The following is a 23,545-nucleotide window of genomic DNA, read 5'->3' on the forward strand; positions in this document are numbered from 1 at the left end:
AAAAAAAAAAAAAAAAAAAAAAAAAAAAAGAATAAAAGTCTGTGTCTGGGCCCAAGAGCTCTAGGCCGCAGCCCCTCTACAACTCAAAGCCTCTCCCTTTCCTGCCCCTACCAATTCTAGCTTTAGTAGCCTCACCCTCCCTGCTATTAAGTCATTTATTATTATAATCATACCTTGTGCCTCAGTAATGCCTTTAATCCAAGATCTCAAAGAGTTCTTACAAATACAAATTAATTAATCTTCACAGTACCCCACTGAAATGGGGAGATGGAGGTATTTTCCCCATTTTATGGGTGAGAAAACCAAGACAACACCGAGTCGAAATGACTCACTATGGGAGTCAATGGCAGGGTTTCTTCTCCCAGCCCTTTCCCTCCTCCTTCTAACTTCTGGCTGCCAACGTTTGCATCAAACTTTCAAATCCCAGAGACAAAGGCCATTGAGTTTCCACAATAAAGGTCATTTCCAAACTGTCATTTCAGCTGCTCTATTGTGGTAGACCTCAGGAGGAGGGGATGTAAACACGATGAAGGTCCCCTGGGTCTCTGTGCCTCCAGCCCTGAGGAGCTTGGGCTTGCTGGGATGGGGGAATGAAACCCGAAATTGGATGAAATCCCTGTCAATGGTGACTTATAAAGTACTGCCATACTTTGAGGTCTCAGAGTTTCAAGTTGCATTTTTAGCAATGTTTCTCAAAGTGTGAGCCACAGCAACAAAAGACAAACTGAACAGCAACGATACTTAAAACTTGAGTTCCTCAAAAGACATCAAGATAGTAAAATGATAACCCAAAGAATGGGAGAAATTTTTTGCAAATCGTATATCGAGTAAGAGACTGTATCTAGGCTATGTAAAGAACTCCTATAACTCAAAACGGCAAATAATCCAATTTAAAAATGGGCAAAGGATCTAAATAGACATTTCTCCAAAGAAGGTATACAAATGGTTAATAAGCTCATGAAAAGATGCTCAACATCATTACTCTATGGAAATGCAAAGGAAAAAAAAAAATGAAATATCACTTCATATCCTTTAGGATGGCCAAAATCAAAAACACATAATAAGTGTTAATGAGGATGTGAAGAAATTAGAACTCTCATCCATTGCTTATTGAAAATGTAAAATGATGCAGCTGCATTGGAAAACACTCAGCAATTCCTCAAATGGTTAAACACAGAGTTACCATATGACCCAGCAATTCCATGCCTAAGTGTACGTACCCAAGAGAAATGAAAGCATCTGTCCACACAAAACCTTGTATACAAATGTTCATAGCAGCGTTATTCATAAGCCAAAAGGTAGAAACAACCCAAATGTCCATCAGCTGATAAATAGGCAAACAAAATGTATATCCATACAATGGAATATTATTTAGCCATAAAAAGGAATGAAGTCCTGATTCGTACTACAACACAGATGAACTTTGCAAAGATTATGCTAAGTGAAACCCAGTCACAAAGACCACATGTGCATGATTCCATTTATGAACTGTCCAGAATAGGCAGATCTATACAGACAGAAAGTAGATTAGTGGTTGCCTTATAGCTGGAGTGGAATTAGAGGGAGGTTGGAAGAAATGGTGAATGACTGCTAACAGGTTTGGCGTTTCTTTTAGGAGTGATACAAATACTAAAAATATTGAATGTACTAAAAACCATTGAATCGTAGGGTGGATTGTGTGGTATGTGAAATATATCTCAATAAATCTGCTATTAAAAAAAAAGTTTGAGCCACTACCACCTGTCCCAGAGTTATCCAGGCTGCCTGTAGTCAGAACCTATCAGAATCCTATCAGACTCCTCTGTGGGCAGGACCCAACTCTGTATTTCTCCAGAGCACACTGAATGAAGTTCAATGGAATGTGTGCCTTACAAACAGTGATTTAGTGCACTGTGACCCCCAGACTTCCTGAAATGAATACAAGAATAAAATGGAAGGTCTGTTAGCTAACTCTGAGAGTGAAGTGGCCTTGGAGGGAGGGTCCTCTTCCTGAAATTCTTTATCAATAGCTTCTTTTCCCCAGCCTAGATCCCTCAGTGTCAGACAAAATCTGAGTTCAGAAAGGGGAAGAAAGTGTGGGGGAAGGGAGAGGAGGACTTCTCTCCTTACTCCATTCAGGCTCACAGCCATTGCTGTGGGGAGCTCTTGAAGGAACTGAGCTGTTTGTTTGAGTTCGTGTCTGCAGCAGAAACATTTGCCAATCACTTGTGGTTTTTCAAGAACCTGGGAGCCACGTGTGAACCATTTCTGGAGATCACTTATGTTCACCTTCACTATCAGTAGATAAAAGAGGCTGTAAGTCAGCATTTACAACACCTGAGACCAGGGAGTTGGAACTAAGACATTAGCTTTTGATGAGCTAGGGACTAATTTATATACAAACATGCTGTTTCTTTTCTGACTTCTGGCCTTTGGGCCAGAAAGTCTTCTATTTGCACCAGCACCTGTAGATGGATTGAGTGTAAAACATGGAACAGTCAAGCTTCACCCAGCCTAATGCTGAAGCGAAACTTTTTCTGGGATGAGCTTAGAAACTATGGGCTGAAATGGTGTTGTGATGTATCTCATTTACCCACGTTGTTAATATCCCAGGAGGTTTTCCACTTCTACCTGAGATTTTCAGGACTGAGTATCCACAGAATCATCTGGGAAGTTTCTGACTCAGGATTGAAGCAGACTCCAGGAATCTGCATTTTTAAAAGCAAGTGATTCAGATGCAAGAGAGGTTTATAGACCACACATTGAAAAACACTGGTCTGAATTCTGCCTTGTGTCTTCCCCTCCTGGTGCTTCCTCTTCCTCCCCTGCAACACAGGACTCAAAATCACCCCACCCCCACCCCTGCAACCCCTCCTAGGGCTCTAGAGATAAAAGGGCTTGGTGTTTAAGACCTCATGATGCTGGAATAATAAGGCTATTATATTTAATCAGATGTGGAAGAGTTCCACCTTGATTCATGACGAATGCTTAATCTTCAACAGCGTGGTGATAGGCAGGGTGGAGTACACCCACCAAGTACTCTGCTGTAACCCTCAGAAAACAAATTAATGAAAGGGAGCTTAATAGGAGGTAATTGTCCAGTTACTTGCAGATGGATAGAGTTCATGGCTGTAATTTTGGTTGTTGATGTTTTTTCTTCCTAACAGGGGCCTATGGGTTCCCAGCTCTGACTCCTCTATCTTGTCCAAAGAGGACAAAGCAACTGTGCCAAGGAACCAGCGGGTCCCAGAGTTGCATACCCTTACTTTGGTTTCTGTGCCGGATATGGGTTGGTTATAATCAGGTCAGGGCAAACTTAATTCCATTTTAATTTAACTTAAACTCCATTTAATTTCTGAAGTCACCAGCATCTCCTCCAGGGGGAATGTGGAATTGACCCAAAGGTGGATGGGGTAACTTTGTTTCTCTACCTGAGCAGTGACCAGGCTCACAGACCCCACAGTCCTATCCTTGGCTGCCAGGCACTCCCATCAGAATCTCAAATTTCTTTTTCTTTTTCTTTTTTTTTTTTAAGATTTTATTGGGGAATTGGAGGAGGGGAACAGCTTTGGGGAATTGGGGAAGGGGAACAGACAAGATGATGTCCTTTTGTTCTTCAGTCTAGTTGTGGAGGACGTTGCTTCACTGGCCCATGTTGGTATTATCATTGTGCTCTTCCCGGCTGAGGCAGTCTCTTGCCGGTCATTGGACGGCCACTCACGGCGGCTCATGGCAGCTCACAAAGGCTCACACCCACTGCTGGCCAGCCCCATTGCAGCCTACGCTGTTGCCGGCAACTCACGGCAGCCCAGCTCCAAGTTGAGCTGTTGTTCACCATCTTAGCTGTAGAGGGTGCAGCATCACTGGCCCTCATGTGGGATCCAAACCGGGGTCCTGCTGCTCAGAGCTGGCCTCCCAAGCTAACTTCTAACCAACGCACTACTCGGCTGGCCCAGAATCTCAAATTTCTTTTTGAGTGGTTCTTTGGGGAGGTGGCCCTTGGCCCCGCTCTTATTCACTCTCCTGCTACATAACAGCCCTCTCTCTTCTCAGTCTTAGAGGATTTCCAGGGTTTCTTGCAGTCCTAGAAATCTTGGATTGTGTCATCTTAAAGGTCCCCAAATTGGATCTTTTAGTTACAACAAGCTGTCTTTTCCTTTCACCTCCAAGCTTGTCTAGGGAGAAAAGCCTGGCTTTATAACCCCTGATCCTGTGATCCAAATACCCTTATCCCTGGCCTGTGGTTGTCCTGCTAGGTAGTGTATGAGGATAGCATCATGCCAGGAGCAGCATGAAGTGCTCCATCAGCATTCTCATTGCATCCTCTCGCCAATCCATTGAGGCAAAATAATAGCTCTCTCACGTTTTACAGATAAGAACATCAAGCCTCAGAGAGGCCAAGTCACATGTCCCAGGCCATGTGGCCCTTAATGGAAGACTCAGGAAATGTACCCAGCCCAGGATCCCCTGCAGCCTACACTTGTGCTCTTAACCAGCATCCTGCCACCAAAACACCCTACCCCAGCTCCCAAGGAGCCGCTAGGCCCAAGCAGAGGAGGTGGGAGCAACTTAAGCAGATTAAACCCAAGAAATATCCTCACCCCACTCTGCCCAACCAAATGGTGTGAATTGTCTTACAATTCCCCAGAAATCCTTCTAGGCTCACAAGTGAGTTATAGACTTGTCCAAGGGCTGGTAAATTGAATCATGGAAAGAAAAGGAAGAATGTGTTCAGGGTCATAAAGCTGACGAGAGGGGGGAAAGAAAGCAGAAGTCTCTAAATACTGTGATGTCTCAAGCCAGCCAGCTATAAAAGGTAAGGCCGGGCCTTTGCCTGGCAACCACAGACTTTTACGCTCTAATCACAGCTCTGCTGCCTATCCCCAAGGAATAGTCTTGCTGTTAGTACTCAGAGAACATCCTGTTCTGCCCACCCTGGGGAGAGACACAGGGAGCAAAGCTGAGGTTTAGGAAGTGCTGCTGAAAGGAGTAGGGCGTTGGCCTCCTGCAGAGCTCAGGGACTCCTACAGAATTGCCTCCAGAACCATCCTCAGCCCCAGCTGCAATTCATGCTACCCTCTCCTCATGGTGGATCTTGCTGTTCCTATGACAATGCTCTCCCCTCTCCCAGCTCACCTGTATCCCTGTGGCCCATGGAAAGGCACTTTCTCAGGCATCCAGACCAGACCAGGATGGAGGGCTTTGCAGTCCCTCTGGAAGCATGGTGGTGGTTAAGAGCACAGGCTTTTGAGTCAACACACCTGAATGCTAGCTCTGCTTCTTAGGCAAACCATCTACCCACGCTGTGCCTCAGTTTCCTCATAGGAAAATGGAGTGAGTTGTAATACCTATCTCATAGGGTGTTATTCAGGAATAAGCGAGGAAATATTTGCAAGGCACTTAGCACAGCTCCTAGTCCACAGAAAGAGGTAGCTAATAATGCTATTTTTATTTCTGCTTCTAAGCGTCAAGTTGCCAAGCCCCACCTCAATATCCTGGTTTCTCTAATGCCACATCAAGTCAAAGCATCTTAGAGCTGGCCGAGTGGCACGTTGGTTAAGAGCTGGCTTGGGACGCCAGAGGACCCTGGTTCAGATCCCACATATGAGGGCCAGTTACACTGCCCTCTACAGCTAAGATGCTGAACAACAGCTCAACCTGGAGCTCGGCTGCCGGGAGTCACCGGGGACCGCGTAGGCTGCAGCCCCTGTGGCAGTGGGTTGCCATGGGCTACCGTGTGTAGCGAGCAGCCGTCCAGAAGCCGGCTACTGATCTGCCTCGCCCGGGAAGAGTGCACTGATGGTGCCAACTTGGGCCAGTGAAGCAACGTCCTCCACAACTAGACTGAAGAACAAAAGGACAGCAACTTGTCTGTTCCCCTTCCCCCAATTCCCCAGCGCTGTTCCCATCCCCCCAATTCCCCAATAAAAATCTTATTAAAAAAAAAAAAGGATCCAGAATAAAGAGTGACCGTGGAGTAAGGACACTGGTTTCTCCCACATGGCTCCTGAGCCAGCTCTGAAGCCACTTCCATAGAGGAGCTGGTTCAGACCTGTGCCTTTCCCCACCAGATACCCACATGCTGGTCTGCATTCCTCCCCCGGGGAGCTCAGAGGAGTCTGAGGCACAGAGTCACTTCTCTTCTCCACTATCCCTGGTGGCCTAGGCAACCTTCCCTGGAAGGTCTCAGCCATCAAGCAAAAGTCGATATTCTCACTTCTTCTCCACTCTCTTCCCTGGCTGCTCCTCTTCCTCCATCCTCACTCCCTGATGTGAAAAAGAGTCCTTTGGTAAGAGCCTAAAGGAATGCAACCCACTGTCACCCTGGACACTTAAGTGGGGTACTTATTGCCCACGGAGGAGAGCTGCAGTCAGACTTCACTCCTGTTGCTCTCACACTTGTTTCCACAGGTTTCTAATCCACAAACAGTCGCTGAGTTTCTATTATGTGCCAGGCATTATTCTGGCTCCTGGATGGGACACAAAAGCGTCAGATCTCATCTCTGACTCTGATCCGGTGGGAGGGATGACAAACTGCAAATATATAACAGTAAAATCTTTAGAGTCCCATTCTGGACCATGAAAGCTGACGTGGTATAAGACAGTTCGTGTTCTTTGGTAATTATAATTGATACTAGAAGCCAGGGAGTAGAGGCTGGGGTGGTCAGGGAAGGCTTCTTGGAAGAGGTAGGCTTTAACAGAGTCTTGAGAGATAGTATTTGGGGGAGCTGAAGAGGAGATGAAATATCAGGAGGAGAAGACAGTGCTGGGAAGGCAAAGCTATGGTCAGCATTGGTCTGTGTATGAACCTCTGGGTCATTTCTTATTTCAGGCTAGTCATTCCTTGCAAGTATCTTGGCAACGGCCTGAACTTGGTCTTCAAACGGAGGCTTCCTCCTCCCAAATATTCACACCTAATGACTCTATTAAGTCATTGATTGCAAGTGACAGAGAGACTCAATATAAACTAACTTAAGCAGAAAAGCCTTTAATTGTTTCTTTTAATGGAAACTGCAGGTATGGAGGTACATTGGTTTGCAAAATATTAAGGCACTGCTGGCTCTAATAATACTGCAGGGCTCTGTTTTCTCCCTTTTTCTACTCTACTGAGATCCACTTTATAGGCTGGCTCTCATTGTAAGGCAAGGAAGCCGGCTACTGGCAACCCTAGATTTATGCTCTCTGAGCTTATCAACCCCAGTGGAAAGAGAGGAAGTTTCCCTCCTAGTCCTCTCCTTAGCCCTTTGTCAGGACCCCTGAAAAAGCAGGTAAAAGGTTCATTGGTGAGTCCTAAAGTTGGCTGTCATGTGGGGAATACATGCCTGGTGCTGTAGGGTGGACCTGAAGGACTAAAAGGACAACGTTGGACTGATCTGGGGAAGATGATAGCCTGTACTGCATTGTTCTGGAAAACCCCTATTACAGACTTCCAGACAGACAAATGTCCCCACTTCCTCCCAACCGTACCGGACAGACTCTTTTCACAGAGAAACAAATGATTAATTGCCAGGAGTGCCTGCATATAGACAACAGCTGTGTATCACAGGACACTGCCACGGGGTTCATAACTGAATACACATCCAAGGAGATGTGGTGTTTTAGCAAAGAGATCTGGGTCAGAAGACCGGGTTAGGCTGGAGCACCCTTACACCCTGGAAAATTCATGAAATGGATTTGGTGGGGAGCAGAACAGAATCCCTGTTGCAGGCCAAAACTCACTTGAAGGGACATAAAGGGCTGGGGTGGCAGCTTCTGGAAGAGCAAGGTTTCAGAACCTAAGGCTGCTCTGGACTCAGTATTGAGTGAGGACTGAAGGAATGTCCACTGTGCTCATTCTCAGTAGGCAGTGAGCTCTGGGGGCCCCAGCTGAAGGGAGCGGCAGCTTCCAATCACTCCAGGTCACAATCATAGAGGAGAAAAGAGAGAGGAGGCTTGGGGCAGTGCTGTCCAACAGACCTGTGTGTGATGGTGAAAAGGCCATAGATCTGCAATATCCATTATGGTAGCCACTGCCCACATGTAGCTATTGAGCACTTACAATGTGGCTAGTGCAACTGAGGAGCTGAATTTTTCATTTTATTTAATAGAAATGAATTTAAATTTCAATAGACACTAAGCCTAGAGAACATCCTTCCTCCATCCACCTCGGGGCTTGGAAGGGAAGAGGCAGGATAAATTGGAACAGAACATCCCAAAGAATGACCTACATCAGGAAAGGCAGATGGTGTGGGATGGGAAACAGAGAAGACCCCTGGTGTCAACCTCCTTCCTAAACACAGACATCAGCTGCTTGAACTCTGGCAACTGTCATCACCCAGGCTCTCCCTCTGAGGGCCACTGCCTCTTAAAAGGACCTCACAAAAGGTCAGCTGAGGCTACCAGGTGGCCCCAAAGCCACAGTCCAGTGAGGAAGGAAATAACTTCCATGCGTCCCAATAGCCCCGTAGAGAACACCCTACCCCCATAACCCCGTGATTTTGGAGACTCCATATCCGACACTCTTCCCCGACTGTGGAAAGTATCTCACACTGTGCCTGAGGACCCCAGCTCATGGGTCCACTAACAACCGGGGCCTGTGGGATTTCAGTTCCTTGCATGTTGATGGAGTGCCTCCCAGACCATCAGAGGAAAAGCTGAACTTAAATAGTTTCCTGTCCAAGAACAATCTGTCACCTAACACAATGGGAAACCATCCAAGCCAGCCAGCAGGGATGACATGGCTCCACCCACAACCTTCAGCCTAGAAGGGGATCTGTTCTGTCATGACAGTCAGGGACTAGGTGAATGGGTCCTGATAACCCAGGAGAGACCTACACCAGCACTGCAAATTAACACCAAGACACAGACCCAAGACTAAAAGAAAAAAGTGACCTGTGGGAAAGTAAGTCAGTTAATCAAATGCCTTCACATTGGACTCAGATCACAGCTCCCAGGTACCAGAAGTCAGGCTAGGGCACTGGGTAGATACAAGCAGGGCTGGAAGAACACCGACAGTGGGAAATACTTCAGAGGTGGATGGATGGCAGAGGACTGTGTGCCAGGCTGATGCCAACTTGGCTCCTTTCTGTACACCTTCCACTCTAGTCCATGACTCCGCCTCATGCTTCTTCCAGTTTACAGACCTTTCCAGAGGCTGGGGCTTGACCAACTCCCTAGCTGTTAGGAGGATGAAGGTAGGGGCCTGAGAGTTCATACCCTGGGCTTCTCCGGTCCAGGAAGGACTTCAATAAATTCTGGACTTTCTCTGACCACAGTTTTCTACATCTATCTGGGATGTTCTTTAAAAAAAAAATAAATTAAGTTTGCACATCCATGTTCATTGCAACATTATTTGCAATAGCCAAGAGGTGGAAGCAACTCAAGTGTCCATCCAGGGACGAATAGATAAAGAAAATGTGATATATACATTTAACGGAATATTATTCAGCCTTAAAAACAAGGGAATCCTGTCACATACCACAATGTGGATGAAATTTGAGGACATTATGCTAAGTGAAATAAGCCAAATATTGTATGATTCCACTTATATGAATTATCTAAAATAGTCGAATTCATAGAAACAGAAAATATTGGGTTGTCGGAAAAGTCATGACATGTTTTTTCTATGTTTTTCATCTCAAAAATAAGTCATGACTTTTCCAACAATCCAATAGAATGGTGGTTGCCAGGGGCTGGGGGGGGGGGGAGTTGTTGTTCAATGGGTATAAAGTGGAAGATGAAAAAGTTCAAGAGATCTGTTGCACAACAATGGAATATAATTAATAGTACTGAACTGTAAACTTAAAAATGGTTAAGATGGTAGATTTTGTCATGTTTTTATGACAATTAAAATTTTTTAGGGCCGGCCAAGTGGCGCGATGGTTAAGAACGGGCTTGGGACGCCAGAGGGCCCCGGTTCGGATCCCACATATGAGGGCCAGTGACACTGCCCTCCACAGCTAAGATGCTGAACAACAGCTCAACTTGGAGCTGGGCTGCTGTGAGTCGCCAGCGTAGGCTGCAGCCCCTGTGGCAGCGGGTTGCCATGGGCTACCGTGTGTAGCCAGCAGCCAGCGTGAGTGGCCAGCAGCCGCAGTGAGCGGCCGTCCAGAAGCAGGCGACTGATGTGCCTCGCCCAGGAAGAGCGCAATGATGGTGCCAACTTGGGCCAGTGAAGCACCGTCCTCCACAACTAGACTGAAGAACAAAACGACAGCAACTTGTCTGTTCCCCTTCCCCCAATTCCCCAATAAAAATCTTTAAAAAAGAAAGAAAGAAACTTGCCAGTGTTGGAAGGTACCCTGTGATCCACTCAAATAAAATCTTCCCACCTGGGTGGCCTCTATAATTAGCAATTCACCCTTTGCATTAAGCAAGGCTCTCAATGTGGTATTATCTAATATGCAAAAATTCCTGGGAGGGTCACCCCATTAAGTGGCTGACACCTAGGTGCAACCTAATTTTATCAGATTGCTGCTTTCCTGTGTGTCAGGAAGGGTGAGCCAGCTTTGGCCCTGATAAGAAAGAGCCCCAAGCAGAAGCTGTGGACCGGGCTCTGCCTATCCTGCAAGGGGAGTGGGTGACAGCCAAGCTTTTCTCATTTATAGGTTCCTATTCTCACCAGTGACCAAAACAGTTCTCCAAGGCCAGTGAGGCTGATGTTGGGCAGAAGCCTGAGGTGTCCAGCTGTGTCTGGGTGGCATCATCCACCACCACCCCCAACTCATCTCCCAGGCCCTCACCTGCCCAGAGTGGGTGAGGGAAAGGAGGTGACAGGCATAATGATAACCAGGGAAGAGGGCCGAAACTCTGGGTGGCTCCAGGGAAAATGTGAAGGGGCTTCAGAAAAGAAGAGTCAAGGGGTGTCTCACCTGCCTCAAAATTCTGGGGTTGGTCTAAGCTGGGAAATGCTCTTTCCACTTTCTGCTTTACTGTCATGGCTTGTATCATTTGTATATTATTTGCTTTGTGTCTCTCTACACCTTGTGACTGCAGGTTCCATGAGGGCGGGGCCCGCACTGGTTTGTCTCCACTGTGTCCTCATCCCCAGCACAGTGTGTGATAGGTTGTGTGTGTCCGGTGACTATCTGCTGACTAAATGAAGCAATAGGCCAGTGCATGAGCACTATGCTCTTTGGTTTGCAAATACCCTTCTCAGCAGATCTATAACATATTCATCACTGTCCTTCCACATCCAGGCAGTGTTAGCTCATTACATATGGACTGAATCAAATTGAAATGCTCAAAATCAAAAGGGAAGAGTTCTTCAGCTAAAGCAAGGGTCTCTGGGGTTGGTTTATGGCACTGGGAAAACCCAGCACCCTCCAGTGTGAGTAGTATTGTGACACCCATCAGAGTTCCTGCAGCCCCAAGTTGTAGACGTGAATGCCTTTGAAAGAGGAAGAGTGACCCATGTGCTAGGAAAAGCAACTTTTGGTATCCGTTTTACAATATTTTCAGTATTAATGGGCATACTCACACTTTGCAGGAAATGATGTCTGTACAGGATTTTTCACTGTAGCTTTGTTTGAAAAAGCAAAAGACTGAAAATCACCTAAAGGTCCCATCCACTGAGAATTAAGTAAATGATGGTAACTTCATATGCAATGGAATTCAATGCAGCCATAAAAGAATGAGGAAGCCCTTTATGTGCTGATATAGAACATCCTCTAAGATATATTGTTAAGCAAAAAAAGATAGCACATAAAAAAAATTTTTTAAAAGATAGCATAGAATGATACATAGTACTTGTGAGAAAAAGTGAGAAAATAATATATGCATATATGGTTACTCACATATGTAAAAATCTCCCTGAAAAAAATATGAGAATCTGGTAACGCTGGTTGTAGATAAAAAGGCTAGGTGGTTTGGGAAAAGGGTGGGAGGGAGACATCACTGTATACTTTTTTTCTGCCTTTTTAAATTGTGAATCATGTGAGTGTTACGTAATTTAAAATATAAGTACAGTTGAATATGGAAATAAAAAATAACAATTGCCTATTTTATGCCAGACTATCTTTCAAATCCATTGTCTAGTTTTAACACAACTCTATGAAATGGGTAACATGTCCCTGATTTCCAAATAAGGTTGAAATTTGTAGTAATAAGGCAAGTACCTCAGTTCACACAACCATAAAATGATGGAGCTAAAATTTAACCCAAAAATCAGGTAGGTTTCTAGTCCCCCCATGGTTCTATCATGGCCTTCTTTCTGTCTGTTTTCATTCTCCCAGCAAGACAAATGGTCACGTTATCCCAGGGGACCTATTTATAAACCCACTAAGGAGCCAACTCAAGGAAGCCCCTGCTCAGGCATAGCAGAACCCTAAATAGGGAGGTTCTGGGAGTGTGTATGAGGCTGTGTGCGTATGTGTGTGTGAATGTGTATGAGTGTATGTGTATGAGTGTGTGTGTATGTGTGTGTGAGAGAGTGAGAGAGAGAGGGAGGGAGAGAGACAGAGAGAATTACAGGGATGTGTGTGGGGGCATATGTGAATGTGTGCACATGTGTGAGTATGCACGCCTGTGTGAACATATGTGTGAGCATGTGACTGTGTGTGACTGATCAAGTGTATGTGGGTATGTGTGAACATGCATGTCAGTGATTACAAAGTGTGTGGTTGTGCGTGAATATGTATGTGTGTGTGACTGTGTGTGAGCATGTGTGTGTATAACTGTGTAAAGCATGAGTAATGCACTGAGGCCCAGGAGGCCTGACATGGAGGTGAACAAGAAGCTAAGACAGAAAGCTGACCAGGAGCCTCCTGGGGTGTGGGAGGAGGAGGGGGCAGAGGAAGCTAGGACAGGCCTGGGGTGGAGCCCAGAGGAGGAGCTGGGTGAGAAGGCCCTGGGCTGTGGCTGGCCGGGTGGCTAGAAGGCTTGCCTGGGGGCTGAAAGTCCTCAGGGTGGGTACTCCTCAGGCCAGGGCCCCAGGAAACATTTCTACCCTTAATATTCCATTTCCCTGGCCCCACCTACACCAGATAAGTGGGGGCTTGTTAAGTGAGACCCAGCAAGAGCAGTAACTAACCAGGTAGGATAACTTGGGTGTAGCTGGAGATACAGATAGAAGAGTCCATGTTGCAGCTGGCAAGCCGTCTCCCTCCCCTCCATACTCCATATAGTCATTCCTGCACCAAATGCTAGAGCTGCAGAGACTGGCAGGTCCCCCTGTCTCTACCAGACTCAGACTGCAGGGAAGGCTGAGGTGAAAGGGGGTGCATCTGGAAAGGACACAGGGATTGGAAGGGAAATGGGGATATTTTAGAAACAAATTTGGTGTGACTTTGTGCAAACTACTGTGCGTGGAGGGCTGAGCGTCTGCACTGCTAGCTGTTTCCTCTACTTCCTGCTGGAGCACCTGGCACTCCCCAGGCCTTACCTTGGCCATATGTGCCACTATCTCCATGGGGTCCAGATGTTAACATGGCAGTATGGCCCCTGTTCTGACCATTGCTCTGTGTGTGTGTGTGTGTGTGTGTGTGTGTGTGTGTGTGTATGCATACTGTATAAGTGAAAAGGGTCTTAAAAAGAGATTTTCTTGCCCTTGGAGACCAGGGAAACATCACCTCTTCTAATGCTCCTAAGAAAGCCTGGGCCACCAGGGAATTGAGCAAGGAAGCATGCTTTTATGGGTTGAATTGTGTCCCTCCAAAAGACGTTGAAGTCCTGATCCCCAGTACCTATGAATGTGACTTTATTTGGAAATAAGGTCTTTGCAGATGATCAACTTGAAATGAGGTCATTAGGTTGGGCCTTAATCCAACACAACTGGTGTCCTAATAATCAGGGGAAATTTGGACACAGAGACAGACACGTACACAGGGAGGACAGCACATGCAGACGAAGGCATAGGGGTGATGCCGCTATAAGCCAAGGAGAACCAAAGATTGCCAGCAAACTACCTGAAGCGAGGCAAGAGGCCTAGAACAGATCCTTCCCTCACCACTCTGAAAAGAAACTAACCCTATCAATGCCTTGATCTCGGACTTCAAGCTTCCAGAACTGTGAGACAATACATGTCTGTTCTTCTAGGCCACCCAGTTTTTGGTACTTTGTTACGGCAGCCCTAGTAAACTAATCAGACTGTATAACACAATGGTCAAACATGAGTGCTTGAACTCAGTCAGCACTGAGCTTGACTCCCAGCTGCACCACTTACTAGCTCTGCCACCTTGGACAAGGCCCTCAACTCCTCTGAGCCTGCGTTTCTTACACTTAACGTGGGACTAGAAAGAGCATCCTCTCCAAGGGCCGTTGTGAGGATATGGGTTTGGTCAGGTGCCTGGCACATGCTAGGGCTCAGTAAACTGTAGCTGTTCTTGCTGCTAAGAACACATTTGTTTTCAAGGTCTCTGTCAAAATTGCAGTGACAAAATTATCTCCAATCTGCATAAAGTCCACACATGAGAAACCAGAAAAGGAAAACAGAAGAGAAAGTCACATTTGGGGAGAGCCTGTTGTATCAGCCACAGTGCTGTGTGCTTTCTACAATCATTTAAATCAGAGTATTCAAAGGCTTAGGAATGTGAGATGTGGGTCCAGAGAAGGACCTTTAAGGAGGGGATGGAGGGTGAGGGGACAGGTCTGATATGGGAGGCAAAGCAGGGGCCTCAACAGGAAAGGAATCCCAGGCCCTGAGTGCCCTGGACCCCCTCCCCACCCAGCCTCTGGCCAGCTCACAAGCGTGGGGAGACGCCGTGTGGGGGATGTGCAGGCCATAAACACCACCCCAGCAGAGCCCGAGTCACCCGACCGCTATAATGTGCCTTTCTGCCCTAGTGGAGACAGAGGGCTTTGTGTGTGCTGCCTGCGGCCTGAGACTCAAGGCACAGCTCGCCCCTCAGAAAGGCAGGATTGTCTTGGGCAACCTCTGTGGCCTGGGGCTGCCACCCCACACGTCACAACAAACCCAAAGCAGGCAAAAGGACAGCCACTCTCACAGGACAGGGCCCCTTGAGACTCCAGGCTTTGAGACCCCAAGGAGCCGGGCAGAGACAGGAAGCAAGAGCTTTGGGGCAAACAGGATAATAAAGAGCTGAGGGCCCATGTCAAAGGCCTTTGGGACACAGCCTCAGAAAGCCTACAGCCAAAACATCTGTCAGGAAAATTGGTTGTTAAGAGCAGGGAGTGGGGGGTCAGAGTGTGGGTTCAAATTCTGTCTGGAACATTTCCTGGCTGAGTGACTTGGGGCAAAATTACAGATGAGGCATACATAGTTTCGCTCTCCCCATAGACAGGGGGGTTTAAGAAGATTAAATGAACTCAGGTCTGGTCCCTTGGTAGGCCCTCAAGAACTATTAGGTATTCCAATGATTATTAATCTATATTCTTCCAAAAGCTTAATCAATGTTAGCCCGTGCTCTACATCCCTGGCTCCCGCCTGCAAAGCCCCAGTTTTGGGGGGCTATCAGAGTGGCATCTTTTCTTTGGAGACATCCTTTCTCCAGCAGCAAAAGGAACTCAGTGAACCTGCCTAGAATTGCTCTGGGCAAATGATCCTGTTCTGCTTCCTCCCTGAGGCTGGGCCCCAGCCAGCCTGCAGGCAGCTTCGGTTTTGCAGGTGGGAGCCGGTAGCCAAGTGCAGACAAGGAAGCCTTCCTTTGCCTGCCTCTGCTTAGCCTCTCCATGAATCCATATCCTGTGTTCTGCCTGAGCTTCGCCCTGGCCCAGTTCTCTGGATATTATCTTTCCTCTACCTCACGTCCAGGCGTCTGGAAGAGCCAACACCCTCACCCCAATCAGCAACCAAATGAGCATCCAAAGCTTGGCCAGCCAGGCACAGCCCCTCCTATCCTCATGGTTCAGGACCCTGCAGGGATTGGAAGGGACTATGCCTCCTGGGCCAGTGCCTAGTTCTGACTGAGGCCGGGCTGAGGGCCTCTCCTTGTCCCTCCCTCACAGACACATAGGGCTTTATAGTCAGATTATGCCATGGAAACTATGCACACAGCCTGCCCCGTTCACATGGCCTCAGCAGAAAAAATAGCAGCTTCTCTCTCTGCCAAGACCCACAGTCCTAGCAGGTCTGAACTACCAAAGCAGGCCTCTTATGTGAAACAGGTCCCCGCAAAAATCTCAGGAGGACTTGTTTGGGGGTGCCCTCAAGTCCCTCTCCCTCCTCCACCCCACAGCCATCTGCTTCTCTCTCCTCAGAGGTCTGGCTGGGAACAGCATATGCTGCCTTATATGGCGGTTTCCTTCGAAGAACACATTCATTTCCCCTCCAGCATCTTCCTAAGATCTGGGATCCCCACTCTGATCCTGCTGTGGCCTGCCCCCTCCTCATGGGATGAAGTCAGCAAAGTTAACAGGACATGTCCTGTCAGAGCCCCCCCCCCACTCCCACCCCTTTCTAGAACTATGCTGTCTAAATGTGGCAGCCACTAGCCACATGTGGCCATTTAAATTTAAATGTCATTAATTAAAAATTCATTTCCCAGGCCGGCCGAGTGGCGCGATGGTTAAGAACTGGCTTGGGACGCCAGAGGGCCCTGGTTTGGATCCCACATATGAGGGCCAGTGACACTGCCCTCCACAGCTAAGATGCTGAACAACAGCTCAACCTGGAGCTGGGCTGCTGTGAGTCGCCAGCGACGGCGGCGTAGGCTGCAGCCCTTGTGGCAGTGGGTTGCCATGGGCTACCGTGTGTGGCCAGCAGCCAGCGTGAGTGGCCAGCAGCCGCAGTGAGCGGCCGTCCAGAAGCCAGCAACTGATCTGCCTCGCCCGGGAAGAGCGCAATGATGGTGCCAACTTGGGCCAGTGAAGCACCGTCCTCCACAACTAGACTGAAGAACAAAACGACAGCAACTTGTCTGTTCCTCTTCCCCCAATTCCCCAGCACTGTTCCCATCCCCCCAATTCCCCAATAAAAATCTTAAAAAAAAAAAATCATTTCCCCTGGTGCACTAGCCATATTTCAAGTGCTCAGTTGCCATCTGAGACTCGTGACTACCACATCAGACAGGGCAAACAGAGAATATTGCCAGCTTCACAGAATGTTCTGTCGTGTAGCACTACTTTGGACCATGCTCTGGAATTCCTTGGCCAAACACCCCTAGCCCAACTTGGGCCTGTGATGGTGTCTTCCCCAGGTCTGACCTTCCAAGGGTAGACCCCACTCCCAGCATGCACACCCCTGGCTGTAGTGTGGGGCTGTGGATGGAGCTGGAACTTACAACCTAAGGAGCCCACAGGCCTCTCAAGGTGCAGGACAGAGATGGGGGAGGGGAAGGGGGGGAGGGGGAGGGCCAGACCAGCTCTCCCTGTGCTGCCACATTCCGGTCGGTGCAGGACTCCAAGAACTCAGAGAACTCTAACTTCACACCTGACCCTACAGGTCATTATAAAGGAATACTTTTCAAGGTAGGAAGATAGAACGTATTTTATCTGTTAAACTTTAAAAATCTTAAACAGCTTTATTGAGATGTCATTCACATACCATATAATTCATCCATTTAAAATGTACAATTCAGTGGCTTTTAGTATATTCACAGGTGTATGCAACCTTCACCATCATAATTTTTAGAACATTTTTTATCACCTCTACAAGAAACTTTGTGTCCTTTAGCTATCACGCCCCTAACTATTAAACTTTTAATATTTAGGCATGTGGCAGGTGGCCACCATTGGCCTGCAAATGTGAGGGGGAGTTGTCTGCCTCTTTCCTCCATGGTCAGCTCTCTGAGGACAGAGACCAGGTGTGATACCTGTGGGCCCCACCCTCTACTGCACCTGGTGAGATAGCACCATATAATAGGTCCCTAAATATTTGCTGGCCTCTTTGTTATGGTTATAGTTGCTTTTCTGCGGACATGAGAGAAGTCCAGTGATCATGGGCAGAGTGGGGAGGGGCTCTGGAAATCATGGTACGTGAGGAAACATGAGGGTGCTTAGCCTGGAGAAGCCAAGGGGCATGGGGCGGGCAGGATAACTGCTCAAACCGACTGGTACCCAGAACAGGGACTAGGAGCACTGGGTAAAAGTTCCAGCAGCTGCATTTCTAGCCACTGGAGGGGCTTGGAGATGGCGTGAGCAGGGTGGAAAGGTAGTGAGCTCTCCGTGACAGAGCACATTCACACAGGGCCTGGAGGACCACCTGTCTGGGATGCCCTAGTTCAATCTCATGCTTCAGGATAAGCAAGACTGAGTGGGCCTAGAGGAGTTCTCAGGTCTCTTCATTTCTGGGACCCTGGGCCTAGAACTGTCACAGGGCGGAGAGGTTTCTAAGAGACACAGAGCAGGACCTGCAGACTTGTGCTGTCCTTGTTTTTAACGTCTCGGCAGCAGCAAGAGTCAGGCTCCTTCTCTTCTCAGGGCAGGGTCTGGTCCCTGTCAGACCCCTTCGCTCCACAGCTCCAGGAATGCGACTGGGGGCTGGGGCTGAGTTTCCTCTCAGAGCCCAGGATGTATCTGAATGGGGAAGGTAACTGGGGTTGGCATGCAGAGTTGAGAGTCTCGCAAATGAGCTGAAACTAATAAACCCAAGAAACAACAGGTCCAAACAGGCCTCAGGGAGGTTTCGGTCGCCAGGGCCCAGGCCACTGAACAAAGCACATGAGTCAAGCCAGGCAGGAGGTTGCACTGCCCGGGACCTGGAAGCAGAGGGACCCTGGCCCAAGGCTGGGCTTGTACTAGGTGTTCCTGATGAGCGAAGCATGGGGTCCATGTACGGGGTGGGGGGGATCGTGTCAACATGGTGACTCCAGTGACCAAGAGAAAGAGTTTACTTGTCGTTGGCGCAACAGAGAAAAGGGAGGCCTGGTTCCTCCAGTTTCATCATGAGCTGAAGCAGGGTGGGCTGAAGACCATGGGCCAAGGTCCTGTGCATCCACCAGATGGACTCACAGGCTGGGCTCCCTCTGAGGGAGAGAGGAGAAAGGAATGCCCAGGTATTAAGTGCCTGGCACCATGCTCAGTGTTTCACTAGCTTACACTTAAGTGGTGCTTACTACGTGCCGATCACTGTCCAAGTGCCGCAGTAACAATACTCAGATACTCAGGAAGGAAACCGAGTCGCAGAGAGGATAAGTACCACTTCTGAGGTCACATACCTTGCAAGCAATGGAATCAGAATTCGAACTCAAGCGCTCTGGCTCTAGGGCCAGGCTTTACCCACTCTGTTGGCTGCTTTCCTATACCTTCTTTTCATTCTCATGGCAATCATAGGGCATACTAGCATGACCTTTATTTTTATACCCGCAAAAACTGAGGCACTAAGTGACTTGCTCTAAAGCATAAGTAAGCTGCAGACCCAAGATGCAACCTGGGCCTGTGACCCCAAAGTCCATGCTCTTCTCTTACCCCACACCAAATCTCCAGTAGAAAACAAGGGGAGGGCTTAGTAAGTATAACTGTTTTTTTCAAATCATAAAATACAAATTTTGTTTTTAAAGAAATAAAGCAATAAAATCCCTGTGATGATGGTAATGTAATCAAGCTAGATAAATTGGCTGGGCCTCAAGCAAATCAGTAGTGAACAAGCAAGCCTTCTATTTAAATTTCTTCCGGAGCATTGTTATTGTAACTTCAGGTGCCAACTGCTCATGCTGACATTGTGTACATCTCTCCAATTGCACAGGTGAGAGGGTTTTACAAAAACCCTTTGTGGAGTTGACCCATTTTTCTGCTTAAGAATAAGTTATATCAGGCCCTGAGTTAAGCTTTTGCCTCTGGTGTCTTCTCACCAACCGCTGCCCACGGTCTGCTCCCCCACCCGCACCCCCGTGTCTAGAGGTCCTGCAGAGCCTAGAAAGGTCTCTGTACGGAGTCAAAGGACCAGGTCTAAGCTGTGGAAAGTCACCCTAATGACTTCACTTCTCTGAGACTCTTCTGGAAATACAAACATTGAACCCAATAACCTTCAAGGTCTCTTCCTACTCCAGGGCTGATGCTCATCGTTATTCATTTATTCAAATGGCTTGGGCCTGGCACTGTGCTACAAGCTGGGAAAATGGAGATTACTGTGGCCTCATCACTGGTCCCAAGGAGCTCACAGCCTAGCAGTATAATACAATTCTGTGTGGCAAGTGTCCTGAGAGAGACAAGTTGGTACCATGATGACTCAAGCATATAGTTCTCGCTTGGAGGGACAAAAAAGGCTTCAAGGAAAGGGAAATCTTTAAGCTGAATGTTGTATGTTAAGAAGGTGAGGAGGGATGGTCCAGCCATAGGGAACAGCATGTGCAAAGGCACAGAGGAAGGGACCAGGACTGCACAACCAGTCCACCACAAGCCGTTTGATGTGGCTCGAGCAGAAATTGTATACATAGGAGAAGGGGGTGAGTCTTTAGAGGTGGCCAGGGGCGCTGTCATAGAGGCACGGGGACCCTACAGAAGGGCTTTAAGCATAGGAATGACAGTCTGATATATGTTTGGGAAAGTCATGCCAGTGGCAAGAAGGATGGATAGAGGAAAGCAAGTAACAAGTGTGGGGACAGAAAGATAAATCAGAAAACCATTCCAGCAACCCAAGGTGAGAAATACAAGGACCTAAACTAAAGCAACAGCAGAGGAGATGGGAGAAAGGACAGAGAAGAATTCTTCCAGTTTAACAAAGAAGAACAGTGATGGGCTGGACTTAAAGCAAGTGGTACAAGAGGAGTCTCAATTTCCGACTTGGGTGCCTGGATAGATTAGAAACACAGGAGGAACAGACTTGGGGGGAAAGATAAGGAGGTGACTTTGGGAATGATAACGACGTGTGCATTGTATATCTGAGTGGATGAGAACTCCACCATTTTTAGAAAACTTCTGTCATTTTAAAAATAGTCCCTTAACAGGCCAGCAAAAGCGCTTCCTTGGAAATGACTACCTTATTCCTAACGTCCTACAGTAATGAAAATGCTATTTTAGAAACACTTTCCAAGGCATTTTCATTCTCAGGGAGCTACATTCTCTTACTGCACAACAGGGCTCATTGTCCTAGGGAAGGAGAAAGGTGGATACCATCTAGAAGAAAATCCACAGGGCAGGCAAGAAGGAAGACGTGATGGAAAGGAAACCTCTGAAACACAGAAAGAGGAGGCACAAACCCTTCTGGTGTTTGGAGAGAGAGAGGGAGGGGGTGGGAAGGCCAGAAGTCAGTGCTCTCCCACCCACGTCAAACCTCAGTGGTGGTGTGGAGAACGGTAGACAACCACTACAGAGGTTGAGAGCATGCCAGAAACAAAGATTTGTGCCCCAGTCCTCGACGGGAGCCCTGGAGCAGCCATCCATGTGGTGTGTCCCTATGTCCACCTGGGGCACTGCAGCAAACTAGAGACAACTGCATGGTATACTTAGTCTCGGAGAGGGGCTTCAGATGCCCCCTGCCCCTCACCCTGCCCGACCCCAATTCCCCTTGGCTTCAGCGCAGCCCAGGAGAAACCTGGGAGTTCCCAGAGCTGCTAGGGGCGGCAGATGGCACGTTGAGAGTAGACAGAGAGCCTGTGAATCTGCCTTGGGAAATGGAAAACATATGGAGATATCAAACAGGTGCAAGTTTGTATCCACAGGAGGTGCAAAGCTGAGACAGGACAAATGAGTCAGGTGAGCCGTCAGGCCCCACCATCCAAGCCTTCAACCACAATACCAGCAGGCCAGATGGGTGAAGGACATCTCTGCGGAGGCCACTGAGGACCAGAGGACAGTACAGGGTCCAGCACCCGCTTCGGCTGCCTTCTCCCATCGCCCCAGAGTTTTACACAAAGTGGGGACAGAAGGGGGAAGGGCAGGAGGGGTTACACCTAGAGAGCAGGTAACAGTCCAGGCCGGAATTGGATTAAATATTTTATCTAAAAGGAGCTAAACTACTTTAATAAAACTGTCTTAAAGTGGAAGAGACTGGTTTTCCTTTCATCAGCAAGTTGACATTAATAGAAATAAGAATTTGTGGGCCGGCCGTGTGGCTCAGTTTGTTAAGAGCGCGAGCTCTGAGCAACACGTGCCAGTTCGATTCCCACATGGGCCAGTGAGCTGCGCCCGAGCTGTGCTGCTGTTGAGCTGCCAACAGGTGGCAGGATGGCTCAGCTGGCAGAGCATGTGCTAACAACAAGATTGCTGGTTCGACTCCCACATGGGATGGTGGGCTATGCCCACCTGCAACTGAGATTGAACACACAAGCACCTTGAGCTGAGCGGCCACGAGCTGCAGAGGGGCAGCCAGTTGGTGACTGGACTTGGAGCTGAGCTAGCTGTGCCCTCCACAATAAAGACTGAAGGACAACAACTTGGCTGTTCCCCTTCCCCAATTCCCCAACACTGTTCCCCTTCCCCAATTCCCCAATCAAATCTTAAAAAAAAAAAAAAGAATTTGTGATGAAGTTTATATAGGTTTTAAAAAATAAAGAGGTGGGGCATCCCAATCAGGACCCCCTCTTGTTTCGAGAGCTGTAACTTTCTGCTCTAATAAAACTATCTTCTGCTACAAACTTAAAAATATATATATAATAATAATAAATAAAGAGGCTAAACTTTTCTCTTTTTTTACAAAGCTGAGTTGTATGTAATTTTTGACACCTCCCTCAACTTATTTTTAAGTCAGGTTTATGAGGCATAATTTATATATAGTAAAATTCACCCTTTTAAAGTGTACATTTCAATGAGTTTTTATAAATGTGTACAGTTGCGTAATCATCACCTCAGTTAAAATACAGAACAGTTCCATCACTCCATAAAGTTCACTTGCACCCCTTTGCAGTCTTCTGGCAACCACTGTATTTTGTGTCTCAGTAGTTTTGCCTTTTGCCTTTTCCAGAATGTTGTATAAATAGAATCATACAGTGTGCAGCCAGTGTATTAAACTTTTAAACATATCTCCTAAACTACTTCAGCTTCCTCCTCTTTTTCCACTCCGCCTTCTCTGCAAATTGCTTTATATGGACAAATCCGAATCAGCAGCAGTCCCAGCAGCCTCCCTACCCCACCGCTGGACCCCTTGTGTGACAGTGACAATGGCCTCAGTGCAAGCCTTTCCCAGAGTCAGTGGTTTGGGTATTTAACATCTTAATCCTGTTGAGTCTCTGGAATGTTTGCTTTTCTTTCAAAGCTGTTTCTTTGAGCCTCTTGGGACACAGAAGCCCTCTCTTCAATCCCCACCCCCCTCCCCAATTCCCTTCTCTCCTCCTCACCTTCTGTCCCTACCTGCCCCAGCAGCCTGGGGACCTGCGGAATCCATGCACACCAGCCTCATTCCCTCTGAGCTTCAAGCATTCCTCTTCTCAAGCTTTCTCCTCCCGCTCTCATCCTCTGTCCTTTGTCACCTTGGTTTCTGTGCCGAGCCGTCTTGTGATCTTACTTGTCACAGATGCAGACCTGCCTCCCAGCAGCCACCCAGCAGCCTCCCAGCATCATTTGGTTGGTTGGTTTGGGCTTTGTTGGCAGTTGGGGTTTTTTCTCTCGGTGAGGAACAAGCCAGAAACCTCAACACTGCAATTTCCTTCTCATCTCACAGTGATGGTGACAGATTCTGAGTCTCCAGGGCAGAGACACTGTCTTTACATGCCCTGTTGAATGTTGCTTTCACAATGGTGAAGAAATAAGGAGATGAAAGGTATGAGGGAACAGCCTCTGTGCTTAGGGGCAGGGCTCAATTTGTCTGACAAGGGAG

General features: G+C 47.7%; 1 protein-coding gene across 2 annotated transcripts in view; it reads right to left on the minus strand.

Annotated features, from left to right (window-relative positions):
- PLEKHG3 (pleckstrin homology and RhoGEF domain containing G3) overlaps positions 1-23,281 on the minus strand; it is a 67,410-nt gene extending 44,129 nt beyond the window's left edge. Inside the window, exon 1 of one of the 2 annotated variants that reach the window (XM_019641323.1) lies at positions 23,080-23,281. The gene's annotated coding sequence lies outside the window, so the exon portion shown is untranslated. Of the gene's footprint in view, positions 1-23,066 lie in introns of both variants that reach the window. The other variant, XM_019641320.1, reaches the window with a different exon arrangement.
- Between the last annotated feature and the right edge of the window lie 264 nt (positions 23,282-23,545).

This window comes from Hipposideros armiger, unplaced genomic scaffold (assembly GCF_001890085.2).
Source record: "Hipposideros armiger isolate ML-2016 unplaced genomic scaffold, ASM189008v1 scaffold_59, whole genome shotgun sequence".
NCBI classification, from domain to species: Eukaryota; Metazoa; Chordata; class Mammalia; order Chiroptera; family Hipposideridae; genus Hipposideros; species Hipposideros armiger.